Below are 14238 nucleotides of genomic sequence, written 5' to 3'. Positions count from 1 at the left end.
AGTGACGTACAAATTTTTAACAAAAATTGGGCATGACCCGTTCGTACTATAAACGATTCCCTGTTTTTAACAAACATCATTCAAACTAAATTCTACTACACTTTTCAAAAGATATAAAAGTGGTGACCATACAAGATTCATCACAAAAGTTTGTCCGAACTTCCCAAAATAAGATTTAAAAATCCAAACTACTTACTAACATCCTAGACATAAGATTAACATTTACATCACAAAAATTACTTTGATCCATTACAAACGATAACTTGAACCGGAAGCACAAAGGGGGCGATTTAGTGTGTTCGAATCCGAGCTCGCCTTCGTCATATATGGGATTTACCTAACATGCATGACACCAAAACATTCATTAGTTCAATTTACTAAAACAAAATTTAAGCTTTTATTTTCTTATCATTATTCGACCCTTTAACCAATTTCATCACTTTGTCAACATTCATGTCGTAATCATCCTTTCCTTGCAAGCGAATATTTTCTTTATAGTCATTCATCCTTACATATCGAAAACATTCAAAACATAGACCTTTCAACCCACCCGAAATGGGTTGATTCTTACCATTCATTACTAACTCACTTTCCTCATTTTGACCCGTTATCAACGAGTCCTTACTTTAACCATTTTGACATCATACAAATCAACATTTCCGACCCATTTAAAACGGGTCATTACACATCCGTCACTACATCATTTCTTAAACATCTCTCTAGACTCTACGTATCGAAATCAATCATGATCCATAATGCAACTTTACACTAAGGCTTAAATACCAAAATTGCCATTCATAAATCCACATGGTTGGTAAATCCACATGGTTGGTGGGTGTGGAAGAGGGTAGTCCTTTGGGGATGATCCGCCATGTAAGTGGCCATATCATCAGGTGTGAAGGATGAGCCCCAAGGAATGGGCCTAGGGTGAGGTGATAAGCCTCCTTTTTTTTTTATTTTTTATTTTTAAGATTTAACAATACATAACTTGAACAAAACATTACATGACTAAAAAATTAAAACAATACATAACATAAAAGTAATTGAACTTATTTGATAACTAAGCTGATTAAAATTTATATTAGTTTAGAAAAAGTGTAATTGTTACATAGGGTCAAACATGAAACATCACACATTTAAAGGACCAAATTGCAAAACCCCAAACCATCTACCATCTCCCTCCTTTCTTAGGCCCTCCGTAGTGGAGCTGCATATCACGCCGGAGAGGGGTATGGCGCCCGACAACACCATTATGGCCGGCGCTATGAAGTTTGATTTTTGATTCCACGCGAAAATTATCACGCCGTGGCATAACCTCCCCCACTAACATACATATATTTACATAGATATGTATGTATAACTGAAGGGGTTATATAACCCCCTTACCACTACATCCTCTTGTGATATAAAGCCCCCTCTTGCGCTTTTTCGCCACTTGTCGCATAACGCCCACTAAAGGGTTTTATGACTAACATGGCCTTAAACCTGCAAAACTCAAACCTTCATCTCCAACTTGTAAGTGGTCAACCACAGTCCCAACCATCCCTAAATTCGTAGATTGAGAAAGTGAGGGTGTAAAAGAAATAAAAAGGGGCCCGTCGAGGAGGGAACGGGTAGGACGGGACGACCCACAAAGGGGGCGGTGTAGACGTGCCTGGACAAGGCTCGACGGCTCGGGGTCGTCCCCCACACCCTTTAGTCTGACTGCACAAAACTTTTTTATTTTAAGTGCATATAATATTGCGTATCTCACTATGATTTTGTTTTTACAATTAAATCATCAATGTAGAATGCATAAGTAGGTTATGCAGTTATCGGAGTTCTCTATTTAATACTAGTTCGACAAAGCACACCTTTGTATGAATATTAATATAATCTATTGTAAAGAAATAAATACATCTTCGTTTACTTATTTTTACCTATAGAAAATACAAAGAATACATGCCCTTTAGAACTCGGGAGATTAAAAACAAAAATTAATATTATCTTATTGCTTCTTTGTGTTATTCACGTCTTGATCAATATCATCAAACACAAACTGGAAATTGTTTTTAAGAAAGAATTTTGATGATCGGTTTTGATTTTAATAGGAACCGTCATGAAATACCCTTTAACAAAAAAATATTTATAAATTATATAAGTGATTATTAAGATTTTTCTTGGTTTTATAAAAAAATGAGAGTTTTTCATATCCATTCCCTTTTATTGTAAACAAACAAGTACATCTCAGTTACTCCTTTGTACTACTAGAAAACACACCCGTTTAGAAAGCAGGAGACGGGTAACATTAGTTTTAACTTATTGTCTTGATTTCAAGCTTAGGGTGAGGGTATATGCATCCGCATCATAATTACACACAGTTAAATAATCGAACACAAATTATGCAACATATATAAAAAAATTACTCACAATAATTACGTGACATATATAAATACTAAGCAAATACAATATATATGATGATGACCCAACCTATGTTTATAATTACACACATAGTAGTGTATTGACGTTTTAAAGAACAGTGAACTATGTTAATCATCTCATCATCTCAACCTCTACTTAGGCGTCTGGATCGCTTTTCATACTTTTTACAATGATCCACTTTTTATTTGATTCTCTATATTTTTCTGCCAAAATAAAGTATATTCACAAAACATGCAAAATAATTTTATAATTTTTTTTTAATTTGAATTAATTTCACATGAGGTCCCTGTGATTTATTAATATTACCAAGTTGATACATACGTTTTTAGAAATTACGCATTAGTCCCCGTCAACATATACACTCTTCCAAACTAAAACTAATGACTATAAATTACATCATTTTATAATTTTTTTGGTATTATTTTAACATATATAAATAATAAATCTAAACTAACCTCTTATCTGTTAACTTAATTAACAACTTTTTATTTTTAATAGTTACAATTATTATGTCTAAACTTAAAAGGTTTTTGGAGCTAGGGATCTTGGTGGGTGCATCCTCTTCATCCACAGAGGTGGGGATAAGGTTTACCCTGTCACACCCTCTCAGTCTATTAATATCTAATATAAGTGAGATTATATTAGCCTATTAGGTACGTTTGTTTGCTATGACTATTATTTCTAACAATCTCAAGTTGTTCTATCTTTAATTTAAACTTTTTTTTACGAACGAATAAACTACTTAGCTAATATATTTGTATATCAGTGGGTCGTCGGGTGGTCGTAGGTTTTGGGGGTTGGTAGGTGGGAGCTATGGGTGGGGCAAAGGTGAAACCGAGTGGGAGGGTGTCGTCTAGGAACTGGTAGGAGGTGGTGGGAACGGGAATGGTATAGGGGAAGACAGTTTCATCGAATGTGACGTGCCGGGAAATTGAGACTTTCCCGGTGGTGGTGTCAAAGAACCGGTACCCACGAAAGTCTGGTGGGTAACCAAGGAAAATACACCTGGTGGACCTCGGGTGAAGTTTGTGTGGTTGAGTAGCGGAAGTGTTCGGATAGCAAGCGCATCCGAATACCCGAAGGTGGTCATATGTGGGGTGCCGAAGGTAGATAGCAAAGGTAGGTGTAAAAAAGTTGAGTCTTTTAGTTGGGAGAATATTGTGTAGGTAAACGGCGGTGTGTATAGCCTTGACCCAAAAACTAGGTGGAAGGTGGGAGTGGATAAGGAGAGCGCGGATGATGTCGTTTAGACGACGAATCATGCGCTCGGCACGACCGTTTTGGGAAGAAGTTTGGGGACATGAGAAACGAAATAATAGGCCGTGTTGGGTAGCAAAGGTTTTAAAGGCATTGTTGTCAAACTCACCACCAAGGTCGCACCGAAAGGTTTTAATTTGTCTGTTGAATTGGGTGGCAATTAGACGGTGAAATTTAAAAAAAGTGGGAAAAGTTTCAGATTTGTATTTTAGCGGGTAGACCCAAGTAAAATGTGAAAAGTTATCAATCAATACCATATAATATTTATACCCAGATTTACTTGACACATGTGAGGTCCAAAGATCACAATGAATGATATCAAACGGTGCAAAAGTATAAGAATTAGATACATGAAAGGGTAAACGTTTGCTATTGGAAAGTTGACAAGAATGACAAATACTAGATGATTTGTTCTTATTACAAGAAAAATTAAAATCAAAATGACGACTGAGGACGTCCAAGACTTGAGCGCCGGGGTGCCCCAAACGATTGTGCCATGGAAGAGAAGATGAGGTGATGTGTAACACCTCGAAATTTTGTGTCCAATGATGTGTTAACACGTGTCATTTGTTTACACGTGGCATTTATAATAAATAAAGGACTAATTTTGACAAACCTTGAAAGTATATAAATTCGAGGGTTATAAATGTCAACAAGGGTAAATATACTGTATAGTATCCCTAAATAATGCTTAAACCTTCAAACGAATAAATTATAGATCGTACAAAAACAAAACGCGGAAGAAAGTGAGAGATTACAAACTACAGGGGTTAACTGTGTCAACATGTTTAATAATACCTCTGAGTGACCCTTTAACGTTCCAAAGACTTTGTAACGGTATTATACCCTCACTAAAATAATATATATGAATTTCGCGAAGTTTCGTTATGAAACGAGAAAGTTACGATCAAATTCGTAAAAGGAGGGTTAAAAGCGTCAACAGTGAAAGTTAAGGCTTTCCAATATAATTAATAAATAAACCGGGGACTTTATAATGCGGGTAAGTAACACGAGGCCCCTATCGGTAAATAACCGAGGGCCAAACCGCAAAGTTACCCCTTCAAATCCGAAAGGTCAGACAAATCATTACGAAAGATTTCGTTATTAATGGCCCGATTCTGTAATCATTATAAAAGATTTGAAAAATTCAGAAAATATAACCTCACGCGACCCGCGTAAGGTTTAGACATAAGTCAAAGCGGGCCGCGAGCCTCCTCACTAACTCGCCTGATTTCTTAACCTTTAGGCGACCCGCATTAGAAAGCATGGGAACTCCCATGCGGGCCGCGTAAAGTGCCCAGATGCAGAAACTTTGTAGTTTCTTGACTTTTGGAGCTTGTGAACGATCATGCACATAATTATGGGGCATGGGCACCCTATGCTCGACCTATAACACTTAGGGGACACCTACCATCACCTCTGGTCTGATTGTAAGAGTTGTAATGATCAAAGATGCTTGGCATTGGCTATAAATAGCCACCTTAAGCTCATATCATTCACACAACTCAAACAACTTCCATCTGATTATTCTAAGTGCTCCCAAGTGTTCTTCTCTGCTCCATATTCAAGTCCTAACTTCTGTAAGTTGCCTTGATCATTCATACTTCAGTTTATGCTTAGTATTTAGCTAAAAACCAAACCGTCGTAAGTACGGTTTGACTTTAAAATAACTCAGTGATGGTTCAGTCTTATGACGAACCAAAAGTAGTTTTGGGTTGGTATTTATGTGGGTATTAAACCTCTAAAAGGGTTCCCCCTGATCACCACTCCAACTATGTCAAATATCGAGTCAAACGTGCGGTTAAAAAGTCAACAGAAAGCTATTTTGGCGATTTATGCATAATCTGTAATATATATGTTATGGAACCTGTTTTGACAATCATAAAACATGATAATAAGTATGTAAACCTGTTTGCGCTCGTTTGAATCGATCCTTTACTATATAGAACCGGTTCGGAGCCGAAAGTCGCAAAAGTTTGACTTTTGCTTTGACTTCAGTTCTGACCCGTTTTAGTGAGGTATAAATATACCTTAGGACTCTCTTAGGACCAGGTCACATGTTGGTATACGCCTCTGTGGTCGGTTCATGAGTTATCCGAGTCTTTTGCGCAATTCCGTCATTCGCCTAAAAGTCGACCGTAACGGCCTTTTAAAATTAAAACGAGTATTTCGGACACGTGAACGGACCAAAACCTTGCTTATTAAATTATAAGCATGTCCTTAAAGTTTCCCGTCAATCCGAGGTCTAGAATGAGAGTTATGCTAAAAGGCGCACTTTTAAGAAAGTTTTGTAATTAACGGCGCAATTAGCATAACGCCCATCTAACCCAAGTTTTCGTCACCAAAACTTTTACCCACTGTGGTAAAATAATATTTTGGGAATTTTAAAGATTTTTAATAATTTTTACCTTGCTCATAACCTGCGGTTATGGCTACGGTTCGGTAAATACCGAATATGCCCTTTTTGGCCAAAACGGGAGTTCTACAAGGTCTTTTGACCCGATTCCAGTTGCTACTGGTTTTAAATAATAAATAAAGTATTTTAAGCTTTATAAGCTGTTCGGGAAACTCAGATTTCCTGTAGAACTCGAAAATCCCTTTTAAAATCTTTAAAATGACCGAAAAGCCCCTACGGGGCATAATATAAACTTAAACTCGTTACGGGCATTACGGAAGGTATCCTACTGATACCAAAATACTTTTAAGGCATATTGACTTAGGGAATAAGCGTACGACTCTTATGGTTAACCGTTTCGCCTATTTGCGCACACGGTACGGCCCATGGAACTAGTTTTCGTGCAATAGCCGATATGGGTCAAAGTATACTATTTGAACCCCAAAAATCCAGAGTATGAACTATAAACCCATATAAAACAAGTCTCTGAACTCGTTGGGTCCAAATCATACTCCATTCTCGGTTTTCGCCTTTTCGTGCGAATTAACCATATCTATATATCGGAATCAACCGGTTTAAGCTACGGCTAATATAAGGACCGTTAGGATTCTAAGAGGTTAATTAAAACCTTCGTTCCAGATTAGGAGCCCCAGTAAAAGCTATCGGTGACTTGATCTTAATTAAGGATTAATACTTGCAAAGGTAAATACTTTTGACTTATTTCCCCTATATGGGCTTGGGTTACGGTATATTAATACCGCTTGATTGAGCATTATATAATTCCATCGCTTAGGTGGTTAATTGATTAAATATGATCGGCTCATTTAAACAGTTTTGTTGCTTATAAGCCTTTGGGGGGTTTAATGACCGTTGTCCCGGATATCCTCGGCATCATTTTACGAAATGGCCACGACCATCGACATCCCGGTGTAGGCGTACACCCGGTATAAAGTGTCGACATTAAAACTAAAAGACGTAGCCGTTGGTTTCTGTACTACGGTTTTACGCAAACGTGGTGTGTCTATAAATCTTTAACCCGGCACGACCCGGGCTACTGAACGCATAAAAGAACATGTAAAACGTTCACAAGATCATTATGAATTTTCCCAAGTTATAAAAGAGTTTGTGCCTTGTGCATTCAAATCAATTTTAATAAACATTTTCAAATGTGTCAGTTGAATGTATTTACCAGTGTAAACTGACGTATTTTCCCCAAAAAAGATTAAGTGCAGGTACCTAAACGTAATTGGCTGGTATTAACTCCCTAGCGTCGGGATAAGCCTCGCAAGCTTGATTGCAGTATCTAATGGAACAATACTTTATAATTATTTACGATCCACTGTGGATATATTCAACCCTTGTAATACATTTTGATATTACGATCAAAGGTTGAAGTTTATATATTTATTTTATGCTTCCGCTGTGCATTATATAATTGTGTGGTTTGACTATATTGTTGCCAACATCGTCACGGTAATCCCCCACCGGGCCCACCGGTGAGACACGTGGAAATCGGGGTGTGACAGGTTGGTATCAGAGCCAACATTGAGTGAATTAAACACTATCCTATTGTGTTTAATCTCAGTGACACAATTGCACATACTTGAGTCTAGACAAGAACTTAGGACAAATTCGGATTGATACTCCTTTTTGTCTTATTTTCGATTTGATTTTTAATAAGTTTTGGAGCAGGAAAATGCCACCTGTTATATTCCGAGGAAGAGGAAGGGGACGTAGAGGCCGAGGAGAAATCGTGACACATCACGATCAAGAAGCTGGACCATCTGGTACAAGACATCCTTCGATGACACGAAGCGAAGAGCCACAACGACGAAGAGATCTTTACGAACCAGCGAGGCATTCCATTTCGCACAGCTCGACGCCATCCCACCGGCACTCCTTTGGACCAGATTCAGAAAATAATCCCAACAACCCACAACCTTCCTTCATACCTCTACAACGTTCGGTTTCGCACCGAAACTACGACGACCCTAGTCCATACTACGTAGCTCAGTTTAATCCGGCTGACTACATACAGGAACCTTCAGGTTTTGTTCCACTAGGGCCACAAGACCATTTTTCTGAAGATCCCATGGAGGAAGATGAGGATCCAACTGAACCAGCTCGTGGTACGCCCACGCATCCAATAGAAGTATCTGATGGATCTTCATATCATGGTCCGCAGTATCAAGGCCCAGACAGCTTTATGGCCTTGTTTGACCGACATGAGTGGTACAACACACCATCTCATCAGACATCGCAACCGAGACATCCACAGGATCCCTCTGAGGATTCACGCTTTGAGGCAGTTACGCCACCACCTCCGCCACCGGCACAACCAGTAATACCTGACCCGCCGAGGCGTAGGAGGAGCAATGCTCGTATGTCTACACGAGGAGGAGGGGGTATCCCCTTCAGCACTCCTCGACATTCTAGTAGTAGCCACTATCCGTCACTACATGAAGAAGGACCTTCAAGTCCTATACAAGAAGCGAACTCCGCACCTACTGCACGAAATTCGCCACCATTTGGGTATGACCAACCCATACCAGCTTACACGGGTCCAACGGCTTACAACCCGTTTGAACCATCACAAGCCCAATACAACTACGGCTATGAGCGCGACCCATATGTGGTGTCGACTAGATATAATGCGCGCTACCCTGACGGAGCACATGGAAACATGGGACCACCGGATTACTCAGCTCATGGGTATCCAATACCTCCCAGACCTCCCGTTCCGCATCAAGCGCCACAACCACGATTTTCTCCTCCTGAGCAGGAAGAAATACTCCATCGACTAGATCGTGTGGAGAGAGAGTTCGAGGAAGAAAAGAAAAGCCACCGAGGATTTCTCAAAGGCTTGGCGAACCTACTAAAGGGCAAAAAGAAGAAACGTGACCACTAGCCCTTAATAGTAGTACGAATGTAAATTCTACTTTAAAATAAGTCCCTGTGTGGACAACTTATCATATTTCAGTCCCTATGTGGACTTATCTTTCGTCCTTGCACGGACACCTATCTTGTATTAGTCCCTGCGTGGACTTGTCACTTATTTTAAAACCTCTCTGGAGGTATGTACTATTTGAAAGACCCGTTTAGGGCAATATGTAATTGTATTTGAGATTTTGGAATGTATGTTATGAGTTTTGTTTTAATATATATAAAAATAAATCAAAACCATTCCTTTTATATTGATCTGCCTAAATAAAGAATCTTAAAAAGGTGAAACCTAGCTTGGGGTCTTTTAAGATCTAATCAAGATGGTACGACCTAACTGAAAAGATTCTGATTCCCTGTTAACCTCTGTACGCATGTTAACATTCATGGCAGATGTGATTCGTTATAATCATGCACGTCATTCTTATACAATAATCCTTTGAGGATTTCAAAACCCAACTAAATGATTTATAAATCGCGGGTTAAATCACCAATGAAGGTGATCAATATTATTAAGACATCCAATTGTGATGCAATGCCTACGGGCCAGTACTATTAAAACATCCATTAGTGATGCAGTGCCTACGGGCCAGAATTATTAAAACATCCATTAGTGATGTAGTGCCTACGGGCCAATATTATTAAAACATCCATTAGTGATGTAGTGCCTACGGGCCAACCATATTAAGACATCCATTAGAGGTGTAGTGCCTATGGGCCATAATAATTGTCTTATAAGACAAAAGGCAGTGGTAGTCTATGACTCTCTGTCAGAAAAGAGATAAAGAACTACGGTTCAATTCTCTATGCCTTTGATTCGATGAAATCTCGGCTGATATTATAAAACATCATCATGATTAGGCTTTATGCCGCCAATACTATTTATATAGTTAGAATAGGATATATTCAGATCCTAATATTTAATGAAATAAAAAGTTAACCAAATATGGTCTCTGTACCATGGTTGACAAATTGTCATAAAAGACAATCATATAATAATCTCCAAAATTAAAATTTTTGTTATCTTCTGTAACAGATTCAAGTTACAATGGCGGATCCCAATGGAGAGAACAGCCACACAAACGAAGATGACTATGACAATGCGTCAGTACATTTGACAGGCGCACAGCTAAAGGCTCTGATCAACAATGCTGTCCAGGCAGCTATTGATCGTCAAAATACTGAGTCTCAAGGCAGATCTGTGTCAAAACCACCCTCTAAACCAAAGACACACTCCAAACCACCCTCTGAACCCAAGAAAGATGACGACAAGCATTCGTCTACTGAGCACAGCGTTCACCGCGATAGAGAATATACTGATGCGTCCAGTGCTAAGGGTTGCACCTACAAATACTTTGTATCATGTAAGCCCCGTGAATTTACAGGGGAGAAAGGTGCTGTTGATTGTATCACCTGGCTGGACGAGATGGACACGATTGTGGACATCAGCGGGTGCGCCGAGAGGGACGTGGTTAAGTTTGTGTCCCAGTCATTCAAGGGCGAGGCCCTGGCATGGTGGAGAGCTCTGGTGCAGGCTTCAGGTAAGTCTGCCTTGTACAAAATGTCATGGGGGGAGTTTATTACCCTCATAAAAGAAAACTACTGCCCTCAGCACGAGGTTGAGAAGATTGAGGCTGATTTTGTCTCACTGGTGATGACAAACCTGGATTGTCAAGCTTATCTGACAAGTTTTAACACTATGTCACGCCTGGTGCCATATCTGGTGACACCAGAACCTCGAAGGATTGCCCGATTCATTGGGGGCTTAGAGCCGGCGATCAAGGCCAGCGTAAAGGCCTCTAGGCCAACGACCTTCAGGTCAGTTACTGACCTCTCCTTGTCTCTTACACTTGATGCTGTCCGTCTGAGGGCACAAAGGAGCAAGGAGGCTGAAAAGCGAAAGCGTGAGGATGATACCTCACGAAAGCCCGGTAAAAAGCACCGTGGAAACGGTGAGGGCAAAAGAGGGTCGGAGGCAAGAAAGGAGGGGCAAGCTGATGGAAGACCTCACTGCAAGGTCTGCAAGAAACCTCACTCCGGGAAGTGTAGGTTTGCGTCTGGTTCGCAGTCGCAACAAAGGACTCCACCCTGTGGGCTATGCAAGTCCAAGGATCACAAAACAGTGGAGTGCAAAAAGATAAAGGACGCAACCTGCTATAATTGTAATGAAAAGGGGCACATAAAGAGTAATTGCCCGAAGTATGCCAAGAAGGCGGAAGAGACGAAGAAGTCGAATGCGAGAGTTTTTCGCTTGGATGCAAAGGAAGCGGTCAAGGACGACAATGTGCTTACAGGTACTTTTCTCGTAAATAATATATTTGCAAGAGTACTGTTCGATTCTGGCGCTGACAAGTCCTTTGTAGACCAGAAATTTTGCCAACTACTAAATATGCCAATCAAAACCCTTGACGTAAAATACGAAGTAGAATTAGCAGACGGCACGATAGAAACCGTCTCTACCGTTCTAGAAGGATGTGAAATATCCATTAGGAACCATTCTTTTCCTTTATCTCTACTTCCTTTCAAACTTGCGGGTTTTGACATCGTGCTAGGCATGGACTGGTTATCCCATAACCAGGCCCAAATCATTTGCGGCAAGAGGCAAATAGTCTTAAAAACTCCGAGTGGTGAATCTCTTACCATTCGAGGGGATACGCACTTCGGATTGCCCGAAGACGTATCTATGCTGAAAGCTTCTAGATGTTTGAACAGAGGCTGTGTAATTTACATGGCTCAAGTGATAATTGAAGAACCAAAGCCGAAGATCGAGGATCTTCCTGTCATTTCTGAATACCCCGAGGTTTTTCCTGAAGAACTACCTGGTTTGCCACCAGATAGACAAGTGGAGTTCAGAATTGACATCATTCCGGGAGCAGCTCCGATAGCCAGAGCACCTTACAGATTAGCGCCAACGGAAATGAAAGAACTGAGGACCCAGTTGGATGAACTGCTGGCGAAAGGTTTTATCAGACCTAGTTCATCTCCCTGGGGAGCTCCTGTCCTATTTGTAAAGAAGAAGGACGGATCGATGCGGTTGTGCATCGACTATAGAGAACTGAATAAAGTTACCATAAAGAATAGATATCCTTTACCAAGGATCGATGATCTGTTCGACCAGCTGCAAGGAGCAAGCTACTTCTCCAAGATCGACTTAAGGTCGGGTTATCATCAACTAAGGGTCAGAGATGAAGATGTACACAAGACTGCATTTAGGACTCGCTATGGTCATTACGAGTTCCTAGTGATGCCTTTTGGGCTCACAAATGCACCGGCTGCGTTCATGGATCTCATGAATCGCGTTTGCAAGCCATACTTGGATAAATTCGTCATAGTCTTCATCGACGATATCCTTATCTATTCTAAAAGCCAAGATGACCACGAGAAGCATCTCCGTTGCATTCTCGAATTACTTCAGCGTGAGAAACTCTACGCCAAGTTCTCGAAATGTGAATTCTGGCTACGAGAGGTTCAATTTTTAGGACACGTTGTGAGTGAGCGTGGTATCCAAGTGGATCCCGCTAAGGTAGAGGCAGTCATGAACTGGCAAGAGCCAAAGACGCCTACCGAAATCCGTAGTTTCCTGGGGTTAGCAGGGTACTACCGGAGATTTATTGAAAATTTTTCAAGGATTGCTGCGCCCTTGACTTCCTTGACCAAGAAGAAAGAAAAGTACATTTGGGGCCCGAAGCAGCAAGAATCCTTTGAAATACTGAAGCAGAAGCTAAGCAACGCACCTGTGTTGACATTACCGGAAGGTACAGATGAATTCGTAGTTTACTGCGATGCATCACACACAGGCATGGGGTGTGTGCTTATGCAGAAGGGCAAGGTGATTGCCTATGCTTCAAGGCAATTAAAGGTGCATGAAAAGAATTACACCACCCATGATTTGGAGTTGGGTGCCGTTGTATTTGCACTGAAGTTATGGAGACACTACCTTTATGGTATTAAATTTGTGATTTATTCTGATCACAAAAGCCTCCAGCACCTGTTCAACCAGAAAGAGTTGAACATGAGGCAACGCCGTTGGATGGAAACCCTGAATGATTATGACTGTGAAATCAGGTACCACCCCGGCAAGGCGAATGTGGTCGCCGATGCCTTGAGCAGGAAGGAAAGGGTAAAACCCATTCGAATCAATGCCAAGAGCATTGAAGTTAAAAATAATCTGATAGAAAGGATTTTGGCTGCACAGCGAGAGGCTGTGTTGGAAGCTAATTATCCTAATGAAAAGCTGGGAGTAACTGAGGAGCAGTTGACTCTTAGCAAGGATGGAATCCTAAGACTGAATGGACGTATATGGGTTCCAGTTTACGGAGGACTACGTGATGTTGTTCTCCAGGAAGCCCATAGTTCCAAATACTCGGTCCATCCTGGTGCTGATAAAATGTACCAAGACTTAAAGGCAAATTATTGGTGGATAGGCTTGAAAAAGTCTGTAGCCGCCCATGTAGCAAAGTGCTTGACTTGTGCTCAAGTCAAAGCCGAGCACCAAAAGCCGTCTGGCTTGCTACAACAGCCTGAACTTCCCGAGTGGAAGTGGGAATGCGTAACTATGGACTTCATAACCAAGTTACCCAGACCAGGAAAGGAAACGATACAATATGGGTCATAGTCGATAGGCTGACTAAATCAGCTCATTTTCTACCCATCAAGGAGACGTATAGCTCCGATATGCTAGCCCAACTATATGTTGATAAGATTGTAGCCTTACACGGCATACCTGTGTCTATTATCTCCGACAGGGATACTAGATACACGTCTCACTTCTGGAAAAGTTTCCAGCAATCTTTGGGCACGCGTTTAAACTTTAGTACGGCTTACCATCCCCAGACGGACGGCCAAAGTGAGCGTACTATCCAAACGCTAGAAGACATGCTTCGTGCATGTGCGATCGATCTAGGTGGTAATTGGGATAAAAACCTACCCCTGATCGAATTCTCCTACAATAATAGCTACCACACCAGCATAAAGGCTGCGCCTTTCGAGGCATTATATGGTAGGAAATGCAGATCGCCTGTTTTGTTGGGCGGAAGTAGGAGAGGTCCAATTATCGGGACCAGAGATTGTTTTCCAGACGACGGACAAGATTGTCCAGATCCGGGAACGTCTCAAGGCTGCCCGCGATAGGCAGAAGAGCTACGCTGATCCAAAGCGTAAGGATTTTCACTTCGAAGTGGTGAAAAGGTATTACTTAAGGTGTCACCCTGGAAGGGGGTGATGCG

At 40.9% G+C, this 14238-nt stretch overlaps 1 protein-coding gene across 1 annotated transcript in view; it reads right to left on the bottom strand.

Moving 5' to 3' along the window:
* The window catches only part of LOC110900049 (actin-related protein 9), a 76162-nt gene that overhangs the window by 17998 nt on the left and 43926 nt on the right, over positions 1 to 14238 (bottom strand). The gene's annotated exons all lie outside the window — the stretch shown is intronic.

This window comes from Helianthus annuus, chromosome 13 (assembly GCF_002127325.2).
Source record: "Helianthus annuus cultivar XRQ/B chromosome 13, HanXRQr2.0-SUNRISE, whole genome shotgun sequence".
Taxonomy (NCBI): domain Eukaryota; kingdom Viridiplantae; phylum Streptophyta; class Magnoliopsida; order Asterales; family Asteraceae; genus Helianthus; species Helianthus annuus.
This window is presented reverse-complemented; position numbering and strand designations above follow the sequence as displayed.